General features: G+C 38.4%; 1 protein-coding gene across 2 annotated transcripts in view; it reads right to left on the reverse strand.

Annotated features, from left to right (window-relative positions):
- FBXL17 (F-box and leucine rich repeat protein 17) overlaps positions 1-15129 on the reverse strand; it is a 221601-nt gene that overhangs the window by 12346 nt on the left and 194126 nt on the right. The window lies entirely within an intron of this gene.

Here is a 15129-nt window from a genome sequence, read left to right on the forward strand (position 1 = left end):
CTAGATGATATTACATTAAAAGCACATTTATTGCCCCATCAAATTTTCATATCATATACTTTGGGTGAATTTGGACCAAAAACAATGTGGGACAGTTTTTGTTGTTGTTCAGTCGCAAAGTTGTGCCTAACTGTTCGTGACCCCATAGACAACATCCCTCCAGGTTCTCCTGTCTCCTGTTCACTCAATTCAAGTAAAATCAATTCAAGTAAAACCAACATTCATTTTCTAGGTCAAATGGAAATCACCCAATGCAAACTGAAAATTTTCAGCTGTAAACCTCTCTGTACAAATAAGACTAATTCACATTTTCCCAAAATCCCTACATCATTGTATATGAATTGTCCAAAACAGGAAATACATCACCAAAACAGATGGAAAAAGATACTGATTTGCATAACCTTTGTTGATTTACCTTTATTAAATGCAAATATATACATTTTTATAATTGAAATAGAAATACAGAACATATCACTATTATGTGAAAAAACAGAAGACCTATGTGTTTGCCTGTTAATCTTACTTTCCACATGCTAACCTCTGATGAGCTATATTTCATTATCTTTAATCTGGAACTCAACAAGACAGCCTTTCAAAAAGTAGTCACCTTCAAACAAATGGAAATCTTCTGGCAGCAAACAGAGAAATGTCCTTTATAAAAGAAGGAATCTGGTCACCTTATTTCAAAAATTTAGACCCGTTCCAACAGGGCAGTTTTGTCAGACTGATTCCCTTCCTTTCTACTACTCTCATTGTGCAATTAGCCTCCACTGCTTGCAGCAAAGTGATTTAGCACTTCTAAAGCAACCCAGAAATGCTTGTTTTCTGAAAGAAGTTGTTCAATGGAGCTCACGTGAGGGAGTTCCAGTAACACACCTTCTTCCAGAAACAAGTGTTTCTGCTCATTGCATGGTTTTGTCTAGCAAAGGATGTCTCCCTTGTATAAGCAGTGAGCCTGTGCAAAGGAGTTGGCAGAGCCCACTACTTCAAGAAGGGTATTGGCAGGATGGATGGGAATTGATACTTTTAGTGCCTTGCTGGATTATGCCTGGATTTGGGCAATTAATAAACATACGGCATTTTATGACAGATGTTCTAATGCAATATTATCCCATGCTATTAGAAAAACTGGATAATAAGCCACAGAATTGTATTTTGTATTGTATTTTGTACAGTTTATAGTTATAATCCTTAATTTGCACTGTTATTCTGTGTTCATGTTCAATGAGAAAAATAATTTAGAGTTTTCTAACAGATAATTAATTATTTTCAGTGGAGTTTTCAGGCCCAAATTCATGCTATCAGTCCTCAGCTTAAATTGTACAAGTTAGGTATATATATATCTGCAAAAAAAAAAAAAAAAAACCAACCAACCAACCAACCAAACCAAAAACATTTTCAGAAAAGGAAATAATTTTTTATAGCAACTACATTTTATTTAAATATTACCAAATGTTAGCCAATATTACAGTGTCAACAGATATGGTTCATTGTGTGACACTGTAGTATTAAACCCACTGTTATTTTCTAAATAAAAGAAATCCTGTCTAAAAGCCATTTTAACAATTAACTAGAATACACTCAGTTATTATTTCGGGGCAAGAAAAATTATTTGCAGTACCACAGAGAAAATGTAGGTTTATTCTTCATTTGTAATACATTGTCCCCAGGCTGACAGTTAATCTGCCTAGTAAACCATTTCTACAAGATTATGTTTTACAAAAGTGACATCATGAACTGCTGTATGCAAGCTGATCATTTGACAATTATATATTCTGATCACATAGTCACACAGTCATGACAAAAATGCCATTAAATCATTGATATTGCCTGAGGATTTAAAAAAATAACTGTATGCCTACTTGGATAAACGAAACCAACTAATTTTCCTAACTGAAGCAAATCAGGTATTGATACTAACCACCTAGTGGAATGATTTGACATTTAAAGTGCTTGGTTAGAGCACTTCCATGTTTGGAGATTGCCAGTGGTAAATGCCAAGCCTTACCATGTTTTACCAAACATATGATTATGGGAAAAAGTCTCTAATTATATTTAGCTTTTTAATGTAACTCCCATCAAAATCTGATATTTACCTTGAGACTGAGGAGGCAAACATATTCTGGAGTGGTTCACAAGACATAGTTTCCTGTGGATGTTGGTACAAAGTTGTTCCAAAAGGACCTTGTAATGTAAACACAGTTGTGTTTGTCCACCTATATGTTGATCCAGAAGACCATGTCAAAGGAATCACTGACTATATTTCTCTGTAGACCAGCAAATAAACGTATCCTTACAGGTTCATTCAGCATTGGTAACTTGCATGAGTAGGATGGAAGAAAAATGCCTTGTGGCAGAAAATTTCTAATGGCAGTTGCTTACATTAGTCCCATAGAAGTCAATGTGGCAGTGGAACTGACAACACCAGGTAACAGACAGCTTTTAGCTTAGATGATTTTATTCTTAAGGAAAACCTTGCACTTTTTAAAAGAGCTGCATGAGTCGGGCACCCAAGTGGATAAGCACACATCATTTCATGTATTAAAACACTTGCTCCAGGGCACCCAAGTGGATAAGCACACATCATTTCATGTATTAAAACACTTGCTCCATGCATCAAGAAAACATGGTGAGAAACATGGGCACAATTATTTAGGTACATGAAAGTTATACAAAATATAATTACAACACATCTCTTGAATAGTGCTGGCTATACTTTTGAGGTCCTTTTGAGTCTTTCTTACTCCTATTGCTCCTGAGGGAAGGTGAAGGAAGGGGTCAGGAGTTACTATGCAGAGTAATTTTTCTGATTGTGTTGGGAGTGAAAAAGACACTTGCTCTTGGTGTTGCTTTTGCTCTTGACTGGGAATCAGAGGAAAAGGAGGCGGAGCAGGAAGAGGCCTTGAAATGTGGGTCAATTCCAGACACTGAAGTGGAAACACTTATCTCAAGGCCAGACACCCCAGGTGTTCATGCAGCCTCTGAGAATACAGTTATCAGGCAGGTGTTTGGAACAAGGATGTTTCTCAGAGATTGATGAAGTGGGTATGTTTCTTGATCCCATGACACGAAGTCAGTAGAGGAGGACAGCCCAATTACAGGATTGGCTTGCAGAAAGGAGGCATATTCATTTCCAAAAGCCTCCTCACCCCCATGCCCCAAAAGGATGGAGCCCAAACGTACTCATAAGGAGAGTTGGTAGAAGTAAATACTAGATTGGTGTCAGCGAACTGCTCTGTGCATGCACAGAGATTCATTCTGGGTGTTTGTGCTTCTGGAAAATGTTTTGGTCAATAAAACATTGAACATTTTGCAAGAAAGGTATGAGTGCAAAGGGAGGAAAGCTAGCTCATGACAGCCCACTTCATTAAAACAAGACTCCTTAACCAGGGAAAACCTAAGAAAGATGGTTTAAATGAAACATCCTGGAGCCTGTGGTTCCACGGGGTTGTAGGGAATAACACTTCTGCCTTTCTTGGATCTTATTATGCCTAATCTCAGGGGAACAAACATGATCAAACCCTAACCATCTTGCCTGCCTTCTGGCCTCCACTTTCGTAAGCCTTTTGTGATGGGAGACTAGTGGCAAATAGTGTGCCTGTATCCACCAAGAAAGTAAGCCAAATCTTAGAGCTACAGAATGTCTCCACTGGAGGTTACCTTCCCACTTTGGCCTTGTCCGGCTTGGTCGGCTTCCTGTTTCATGTTTGCCACTGATGAGCCTACTGTTGCATCCATGAAAAAAAAAAATGTTTAAACCAGATGTGCTCAGGCGTGATTCTGCCACTGTTGCTAGCTCTGCTGCCTCTACTAGCAATATTACACATACTTGATTGAGCACACTGGCCCCACAGGCGGGGTTTGTGATTGCTCTTGCTCCTCCCATTTGTTGGAGCTTGCTTGCAAGAGTCCTGTTAAACATCATCCTGATGAGGAATTGTTCTAGGGAGATGTAACTTATTTTAATATATATGTAACTCTCAAACAGGATGTTGTTGCACTGCCATTCACTTCATAGAAACAGGCCAATTTCCAGGAGTTTTGCATTCATTTTGCTACTGGTAAGGAGTATGGAATGATGTCAAAAATCATCTAACTTACACTGAAATGGACAAACAATTAGGTATGCGTATTTAAGTGATACAGCACCTGTGGTATTTCCCATCATCAGCAAAACTCTTCGAAATGGCAGTCAGAAGTTGGTAAAGCTGAATGATTGAATTATTTCAACTTGAAATCATTCATCCCCCTAAACAGTACATTATAATGCCTTTATTCTTACGATGTTTGTCATTAAATTTTATTTAGTGTATTCACAGTTTGGTCAAGGAAATAAAAAATGGCTTGTGGTAAGCACTTAAGAGCCACTGCTGGATTTTAATATAAGGAAAACTGAGAAATAGTTTCAGAAAGACCAGTGGGAATAACTGATATAACAGAATGAAAATGATCAAAGGAAACTGCAGGCTCAATATTTAGAACATTTCATAATGGATCAACTGGACAGTGGAATATTAATTTCCAGCAAATTGGTAAAAAAAATTACAGCTCAAGGAATTCAAGATGTGCAGGGACAAAACCCTGGAAAAGTTAAGACAGAAAAAAGGCTTTACTAGCAGGTTCTGCACAGGATGATACAAAATAGCTTTTGATTTTTATTTTTACCAAATAAAAAGAAGGCAGATTCAGTATGTCTGGTTCTTGATATAAGGTGAATGCTAAAGGGAAAGGGAATTTGCTTGTGGGGTTAAACATTACAGCTGTTTGCACTAGCAAGTCAGAATTAGATGCTACTTCCAAGTAGATTATACCCTACCTGAGCAATGCAACTGGGCAGCCGGGACACAGATATTACATCCCAGCCTGTTGCAGAAAACCTCTCAGTTCTAGCAAAGGTTACTGAGTTGAGCAGGCTGTTAAATCCTAAGCAACATATTTGCACCCTGATCAGCTTCAAATTATAAGTGCTTTTATTTGCAAAGTTCAGGAGTGAGGGTTGTCAAAATGACAGCCCCCCAAAGGGGGGGGGGGATAGCACTCACCACAAATAAAGAAAATGGTCATTAATGTGGTCAAATACACTGGATAAGATTTAACAGATGCTGTTTTTCAGAATAGTAAAAATGTTTTAGAAAAAATGTAGAGGGAGGAACCCTCCTCACAGCTGAGTGTGTACTGAATTCTCTCACTGAACCAGTTGAAAAAGATTACAAGAAAGACACTTGTAATTTGGACTGTTAAATCAATGCACAAATGTCAGTTTGAATGCACTGCAATTCATTTTGCCATAATTGAGATTATTTAACTAAAGGAAAATATTGGATAAAGAGCTCCTAGTGAATCTTGCAGCCTTATAGTGCCAGCCACTGGACTGAACAAATGTTGTCCTTCTGTTCAACTGCCAAAGGATTTCTGTGTTCCAGAGGTAACCGTCTGAGATTCTCATATCTGAACTACCTAAGAATTATTCTGCTTAGTTTTCCTACATAAATCCTGGCTATTTATCTGTGGATGCTATCCTACGCAACTGCAATACCGAACTGGAATATTGCAAATGTGTATCGGGGCAACTGCACCAGTTGTTCCTATCTGATGGCTTCCATGAGGCTTTTGGGGTGAGTGAAAAGAGCCCTATGCTATTTCTGCTTCATGGCCCCCATCACTTACAAACACAGATTTACTACAGCAAGAATGTGCAGACTTGCTCAGAAACATGTCCCATTAGGGACATCCAACAAGACTTACTCTAAATACATGTGCATTGGATTTGAAGAATTAACTAATGACATAACACATAAGAGAGAGTTACTGTGGATTTCCTGATTTAAATCCTAAATAGAAGAGCTCAGCTATTATTTTAATTTATAAGTGAAAAGTGACAGGTTACTAATTAAAAAGGAGAGAGAACAGTTTAAATGTTTGATGCCATGAAAAATATCTTAGAAAGGTAAATAGATAAGCTATTTCCCCATTTTCATAGTAGAATTACTATCTTCTTTTTGATATGGTAAGAATGCGTTCATAAGAAAAAACTATATGGTTTTCATGCCACCTGCCTCAAGCTGCTGTGAGATCTCCTGTAATAATTTTGTAGTTATGCATTTGTGCATATATGGATGTGCTGCATTTTGTAAAAATGAAGTATGGGACCCCAGTGAAATGCAGAGGAATATAGGGGCATGACTATGCTGAGAAGCCAATCTAAAATGATGCCCGGAGGAAATGAAAAGGAAGTTACTCAGTCTCTATCCCTGCAGCAAGTCTGGTTCTTTGAGGGCTTTAGTAAATCTAGTTAAATTCCCTCCATCTTAATGCATATTTTGACCTTCACTAGAAAGCTTCTCAACTGGTAGGCAAGTAGCAATTTAAAAAAAATTAAGTTTGCCTCAAAGGATAAAACTATATACACCTGCAATATATAAAAAAAGAAAGAAAAAAACCCACCCACAGGCTCAGTAACCAGGCTCTGTTGAACTAATATAGTAATCTCAACTGTAATTCCTTCAGATAATTCAAGATAACTATATTATATACCTCACTCTATACCCCAGTTCACAGAATGAACAGACATAATACAGAAATCCATTACAACACATCTGTAGATCTTAGGCAAGTAAATACAACAGTAAGCCTTCATTTTACATTTCTTGCTTTTGACAGTGAGTATCACTCCAAGCCTCACCCTGGAGTGAATTAATTTTAACAAGGCTTTGTAGTTGTTCATAACCCAGTGTTCAGTCACACACATGCACACACACAGCTCTAATTTGAAGCACACAGCCAGTGACCATAGTATTGTATCTTGCCATTAAGTTAATTATGATTAACTAAACTTGAGTTGATCTCATTTACTCATATAAATCAACATAAATGAATGCTTAGATTCTGCATTACAGAAGCTCTGGGAAAACTGTACAAAATTAAAAAGGGTTTCACACTGTGAATCATCACAAGCAGATTTAAAAGGTAATGAAAGAACCGCTTGCAGACACCCCTTCCAGAGGTTCTCATTATTAAACCTTTCAGTATCTGTCTTAGTTAATCCAGTAGAACTACTGAGGCCCAGTTACCCATGACATATGAGAAAGAATTTACACCATTGTATTTTCAGTGGACTCAAAAAATTGCATTCAAATAATGATAGTTACAACACATATCCCAGGATAAGGTACAGCTTGATAGATACACCTTAATTGCATCTACTGTAGAAAAATAATGCTCCCAACATTAATTAGCTGTCCAGTATAAAGAATGGGATAAAACTTCTTGAAAATAGTTGAGCGTAATCACCCCGGGAACTCTTTAAACAGTAATTAACATGATGGAAATGCAAATAAAAACGTAGAGTCTTAAGGGTTTGAAAAAGGCTACTTTCCCCTCAAGTATTTTTCAGTGCACTTCAAATTTAGCAGTATAATTTCAGCCTTCAAAAAATTCACTAATAAGAATCATATCCTAGGGGAACATGCAGAGAAGCACTTTACCATGGAAAAATATTCTTTAAGACAAGAGACAGTAACAGTGTGGCTAGTTATTTTATGATGTTTATAGGCTAGTCATCTGGCCAAACATTGGTGGCAAGTGACAGGCCAGTAATACAAACCAATTTATCATACTTTATACAGTGTGGCAGTAGGAAATATACTGATCTTTATGAGCTTTTTCAGCTGAATTAGTTGGGTAAAAATACTTTAAATAAATAAATAAATAAATAAATAAATTTATCACTATTGATTGTTTCAGCCATTCGTCATAATACACACAACTAAGAAAAGAAATAAGCAAATACATAATATAATACAGAGAAGCACACCACCAGTTGGTACAAGTAGCTATTGAACCTAACTATAAGCAGACAGAGACCACTAGCAATAAAGCTAATTTCCAGGAATTAGCTATTTTCAGTATGAGATATGCAGATATTTTTAATGTACAAATTACTAGTAGACACAGGGAGAATAGGCTTGGGTTCTATCATTTCTGAAGAACTGGTTGTGAATTTTGTTCATTGCTCTCCTCTTGCCAATACATTATCTTTTATACAAAGAATTGCCCCATGTCTTCCCCATCATTCCAAAGGTATAGCTGGCTGATTTCAACCATCTATGTCTTTTGCCCTTGCTTGTGAATATGCGGTGTCACATGCACCTCTCCTGACACAAGCTTGGGTTCCAAAGATGGTTTGCTGTGTTCAGAGCTGCAGTTGGCACAAAGAACTGTGCCAGCTATGGAGAGCAGGGGGAGCACCCCTTGAAGACAAAACCTCTATTGTGACCTTTGAGAGCTTTTCCAAGGTCATAGCAGGAACCTTACTTTTTATGGCTGGCCTGGCACTATCTACCAGACACAGGATTGCACCCTTCAGTAACCTACAAAGCAGCTTTAAAATGGCCCTGTCCATTCCTTAACCTAGCTAACATTCCATAGACCCAATATATTGTCAATAGAGCATTACTCAAAAAAAAGCTTCAAGGTTTTTCTTGTGCTCTATTTCCAAATTATTTTTATTCTCCTAATTTTAACATGATTTTCCTCTGCTGAATCACTAAACCATTGCTCTCCCTATAGTTCAAGCAAATAACTATGTCAATTGCCCTATTTTATTTGTGGTTAATATTTTACATTGTTAAAAAGAGGGCTTGGTCCAACTTTCTTCAGCTTAATATTCGCCAAATATTTTAGACTTCAACTCCTATCACTCATAACAACATCGGCAATGGTCAAAGATGCTGGACTTGTAATTAGGAAAGTACAATAATTTCATTTCAGTCCATAACCCATTTGCAACCCTGAATGTGAAAGCGAGTGCACATTCTCTGAAAATGCTTGCATAATATAAAGTCATATATTAAGAAATATGCAATCATTAACATTTAAAGTGTGTACTATTAAAGTACATTTTTAAAACCAGATGCTTTGAAAATTTACATTTCTCCCACACAGAAAATATGGGATAAAAGTGTACACCTTAAAAATGAATGCATGCTTTTAGAACTTCATATTTTGAGGTATATATGTTTTAAAATGTATTTCTTAAAATGTCCAATTTTAAAAAGGTGCATTTTTTGTTTTAGTCAATGGGAAAATATTATACAATGTTGAAATACTTACGTTGAAATACTTATGTTTCCTATCTGAATGGACCACAACAGCAGCAAAAAAGTTTAGATGAGAAGGGGTGTAAGCTTTTATGTTCAGAGAATTTTGGCAATGTCAAGCATCCCTGGGTTTTACATTACTCCCTATGATCCGAAGTATCTTCAGGGCACCAGTTTAAGGAAGGCTGACTTAAGGCACTATCCTATGCAAGTTTAGACAGAAAAAGCCCGACAACTCCCATATTTATTCATTTATTTATTTAAAACATTTGTATCGTTAATCATCATCGTGTCTCAGGATGGCTTAAATGATTAAAAGCAAAACCACAGAACTATCGATAAAACAGAACAATACAATAAAATTATCAAAACCAGAACAAATAAATCCAATCAAAACGAGGGAAAAGCAACTATAAAATGGTAAAAATACTAATTTTTAAAATAACAATTAAATAAAAAGGTGTGCCCCAGTCCTAAGGGTTTCTTCTGGCTAAACTTGCATGGCATCTTGCATTGCATCTTTAATCACTGGTATGAAGGTAACTTCAACAAACTTCATCTGGACTTGGGCCATTACTTTCTGGGATCCAGAAAACTGGCTGAGAGAACATGATACCACTTCCCTGTTAAAACTAAACAGGTCTTGCTGAGTTAAAGCTTAAATAGGAGATTGCCTAGGAGTTCCCTATAAGCTACCCAAAGGAAGAGTACACTAAAAGTGAAATATACTAAGAACCTTCTTATGTTTCCTCACTAGCTGAACAAAGGAATAATGTTTATTCCGGTATCTTTGGGGGGAAAATGCTGGTGTACTAAATTCACCCCTGAGACAAATAATTTCATATACCATATAAAATTATCCAATATTAATTTGAAAAAATCAAGTTTTCTGTACAGCGTAAGGTACTATACATTCAGAGATTATTCAGATGATAATTTGGTTGCAAATTCAGTTAGACAAATTTTAGACTCCAGATCATTCTAATGCATGCACTGAATTTGTCAAGGAAACAATTCTGATCCAAATTATTACTGTTTCAGTTAAAATTAATATGGATTTTTGTCTATATAATGCAGTTAAACAGACTGTCCTTTGCTCTGTAATATGCAAAAGTTATTAGTAATTAAACCAAACCAAACCCAGACAGTCCAACATAAAATGTTCGCAGAATGACATTTTTATCTAACATACCAAAATTGCTATTTTTTCCCAGCATGAAGAAATCCAGTGAGAATATACCAGTATCGTAAATTAAATATGGCACATGTGCCATGTACTTGTGCTTATCTCATTTATTTCAAAAAGGCCTGTCTAGGAGAATGTCTTATAAATTGAGAACATAGTCACTAAATGCAATTGCTGTGCATATATGACGGTTCTGAAATTAATTTGACTGATGTTATTACAACCAAGTTTTTGTGAGAGCAGTTGATGTACTTCAAAGTTTTGTCTTTACAAGGAGTAAAGGCAAAAGCTCAGAATTCAATAGAATTACTGCTTTAAACTTAAAAGCTGTGTATCCGTTTACTTCAGTGGACATGATTTTCTTTTCAAGGAGCTTTAAAAGTAATTATTTTTACTTCTGTCTGCAAATGTGGAGTTTCAGTGAACATTGCTCATGTAGAACAACTATCCTGGTCCAGACAATTTTCAACAGGGAGTTCATGTAATGTAAAAAAAGTAATTATTCTTTTGATGGATCAATATTTCTTTGTTTTCCTCAGTTGTAAGCATTGGTCTTATTCTGCATATTTATTCTATACTGCTGGAATTCTATCCTCAAGCCTGAAATGGGCTTCCATTATGATTTACTGTTATTATTGTATGTCTTAGTTAATCTCTCCTTTAGTTCTCAGTCATATTCATTATAACAGTTTCTAAAAAGATCAGACATCTGTGAACCTTAAACTACATCTGTCTCTACTGGTTCCACATCAGGTGGCAATTATTTCCATTATTTGCATGATTAGTCCTTACATTTTGGTCACTAAGCAGAGTTGGCTGCCCATAACCCTCCGAACTTGGGGGATTACAGGCATCCTATTGAGGGCAGAGAAGCTTGGAGGTGAAAGCCACTGCTGCACTTCTTCTGTCCTGTGAAAGACTTGTATATTTTGCTTCTCTGGATGACTAGTTGAAGCACCTCCAAGATATACAGGTGCACTCCTGCCTTTCTTGCCCCTTGCTGCAGACAGCATGGAAAAAGCAGTGCCAGCAGTGAAGGGAGGATGCTCCAACCATAGAGTCCCAGCTCTGGCTTCATAGTGCTTCTCTGTGAACGCTTATTTCTTGCTGTTTGGATAAGAACATAGACTAATTCTGCTAGTTGATACTGATTGTCCACTTAGCTATGACTTATTTTGTCTTATGAAGTTCATACATTTCTCTTGATGAGCAGAACACAGTCCTCTATGAGGAGCAGCTACAGCAGCTGGAATGGTTCAGCTTAGAAAAGAGGCAAGTAAGGAGAGACATGATAGAGATGCTGAAAATGGTGCACCCTGTGGAGAAAGCTAAGAGGGAGACATTTTTCTCCATCTCCCATAACACTCTGGGAGGCCATAGGATTCCTTTGAGTTCTGAGATCCTGTAATCTCAGGCCTGAAATGCTAAAGGATGAACCCCTGCCCCCCTCCCCCATCAAGCCCTAGATCTGCAAACACTGTACATATCAAAGACTCAGGTCTGCCTTTTTGCAAAATTTTCCAGTGTGAAATCTTTTGAAGCAAGTGCCTAACAAAGCTATTAAATACTCTGAAAATATAAATTTAGGATTCACAAAGGACAAGAGTTTAAAAGGTCTCCACAGAAAAATCTGTCAGCACTAGAATATTTTATTCTGACTTTAGAGGCATGAAAATGTTTTCCATCGCTCCATTAGGAGCTTTGTAAGTTCTTCATGATGAAATTACTCCCACAAGAAGTCCTCTTGTTTCTACAGGATTCTAGCTTACATTTCACACACCTTGACTGTTTCTTCCCTCAATATATTCATACAGGCTATAAATTTAGATAGGAAGTTCAGATGAATCACCAGTTTTATCTACTCAGCAGTTTGCAAAATGTTGCTCTTGGGATTATGAACTAGTCAAACTAATGCATCCATTAACTATGCTAGAAGGCTGGTAACTGTTGACTATGGAAGCTTCTTAGATACTGAAACAAAATACAAACCAAGCTTTCACTGCAAACTATTTATTCTATATTTGAGAATGTCCAACAATAAAGAGGCATTTGTACATTTGACATGAATTAACACCACAGTTAGAAACAGTAAGTATCTTTAAATCTGGCGGTATCTTGATGAAAACAGATAATGTTGGGAGACCATGGGAATGTGCCCCTAAATTCTTATTGACTTCTCTGCAGATAGTGTGGTCTATAATCATCACGACTAGCTTTTAAACTTTTACTTTGTTAAAGCTGTATTTCATTTTTTTTTAATTTAAAAGTTTTGTATGCCATCCTTTATGCATGGCATCTCAGGACGGCTTACAATCATTAAAACAACACAATAAAACAGCAATAAATAACAGTTAACCAAAAAAAATACAATTAAATACGTTAAATAAAAATGACTGTTAAACATTAAAATTTTAATTTAGTTTTTAAAATAGCAGTTAAATAAAAAGGTTTTAACCTGGCGCCGAAAGGAATATAAACTTGGTGCCAGGCGCACCTCTCCAGGGAGCACATTCCAATAATCTGGGTGTCACCGCAGAGAAGCCTCTCCTCCGAGTAGATATCCTTTTTATCTCCTTCAGGGAGGGTTCTCGGAGCAGGGCCTCTCTTGCAGATCTTAAGGAGGGAAGGGCGTATAAGGAAGGAGACATTCCTTCAGGTATCCTGGTCCCAAGCCCTTCAGAGCTTTATAGGTCAAAACCAGCAGCTTGAATTGGGCCCAGACTTCAACTGGAAGCCAGTGGAGCTGATAAAGGACCAGCGTTATATGAGAATAATGACCGGTCCCTATTAGCAACCTGGCTGCTCTATTCTGTACCAGCTGAAATACCTGGACCATTTTCAAGGGCAGTCCCACGTAGAGTGCGTTACAATAATCCAACCGGGAAGTTATCAGGCCATGGATCACCGTTGCCAGGCAGTGTTTGTCCAGGTAAGGACGCAGCTGATGGACCAGCCAAAGCTGTAGGAAAGCACTCCTCGCCACCACTGCCACCTGGATTTCCAGTGACAGCTCCGGTCGTGGAGTACGCCCAAGCTGTGCACCCTGTCCTTTACAGGGAGTGCTACCCCATCCAGGACAAGGTCAAAATCACTTACCTGAAACCTCGATCCACCCACCAATCCAGAGCCTCTGGATTGAGGCTCAGTTTATTGGCCCACATCTAGCCCATTACCTCGGGCAAGCACCAGTTCAGTACATCCACTGCCTCACCTGGAGTAGATGTAAATGAGAGGTAGAGCTGGGTGTCATCAGCACACTGATGATTCCACAGCCCAAACCTCTCCCAGCAGTTTCATGTGGATGTTAAAGAGCACGGGGGACAAAATAGAGCCCTGTGGAACCCCATGGCAAAGCTGCCATGGTGCAGAGCTATAGTCCCCCAGCACCACCTTCCGGAATCAGCTGGCCAGGTAGAAGCGAAACCACTGCCACGCAGAGCCTCCAACTCCTAACCAGGCCAGTCTATCCAGAAGGATGCCATGGCTGATGGTATCGAAAGCTGCTGAGAGGTCCAGGAGAACCAATAGGGATGCACTCCCCCTGTCCCTCTCCCTTGGTTGCAGATCCCTGTACAGGGTGACCAAGGCAGATTCAGTACCATATCCGGGTCTGAAGCCAGACTGAAATGGGTCCAGATAATCAGTTTCATCCAAGAGTGTATGGAGTTGTCCCGCCACCACCCGCTCTAACACCTTGCCCAAAAATGGGATGTTGGCCACCGGTCTAAAATTGGCGGCCACCTCTGGATCCAGAGACACCTTCTTCAGGATAGGGTGGATCACCACCTCCTTCAAAGGGTCAGGGACCCGGCCCTCCCTCAGCGAGGGATTGATAACCTCCCAACCCAGGGACCAGTCCTGTGATTGGCTTCTTTAAGTAGCCAGGAGGAGCAAGGGTCAAAAAGACAGGTAGTAGGACATACCATTCCATTTTGAGTAGTAACATATTCAGCATCAAAAATATTGCAGAAGGCAACATATGTTATCTAGTACATTCTTCAGAAAGCATACAAAAATTTTGCAGATCACGTTATCTTCTGTTTTTAGACATTTCTTGCTGAATGTACAAGACTACAAACATAAGAAAAGCAGTGCTGGATCAGACCAACTGTCCAACTGGTCCAGCACTCCGTACTGGTTGAAAATGCAATGCTGACATGTAGTGTAGTTGTCCCAAATCTCCTGTCTTAGGAACACTTCTACACTAGCACATTTGGGAATAGCTCCAAGGAAGGTAAAGTGTACTCCAGACAAGTGGAAGTGGTGACTGGAATTAGTCCCGATTCAGTGCTGCGCTTAGTCATTTTCAAGAAAATGTCAACCTAGTACATGTCTATGGCACTAGACATGTTATGAAAAGTTTTACGAGTCCTTTTACAATTGCAAATAGCAGCCATGGAAAAGGGCAGATTCAGGAGTTGGACTGAGAGGCACAAAAAGAGGAATTATTCTTTACCCCTACCCCCCATGGTCCCAATGAAAATCCTTCCCCCAGCTGCTATTTTTGCATTCGGAGAGAAACACATATTGAGGGTGTAAGTACACAAAACACCAAATACATTTGCAGTTCTGTGTCTCTTATTAGAACCAACTCCTTCACCTCTTGTAAGTTTAGACAGCTCAGTGTCCTAAGTACCTTAGGAATGGTAGAAGTCATACTCTAAGCACTTCAACTTATTCCCTTCAGTAGAACTCAAGAAATCCTGTTAAATTTTACCAAGCTGTATTTGGTGGGCTGGCAGAGCCGGGTTTAATACTGCCAGGAGATCATAATGTAAGACTGATTGTTATGTACCAGAATTCCAGCAGAATCATATGTCCTCCCCACCATCCCTCCTTTACTGC

The sequence above is a fragment of the Varanus komodoensis genome, unplaced genomic scaffold (genome assembly GCF_004798865.1).
Source record: "Varanus komodoensis strain SLA01 unplaced genomic scaffold, ASM479886v1 scaffold5, whole genome shotgun sequence".
NCBI lineage: Eukaryota > Metazoa > Chordata > Lepidosauria > Squamata > Varanidae > Varanus > Varanus komodoensis.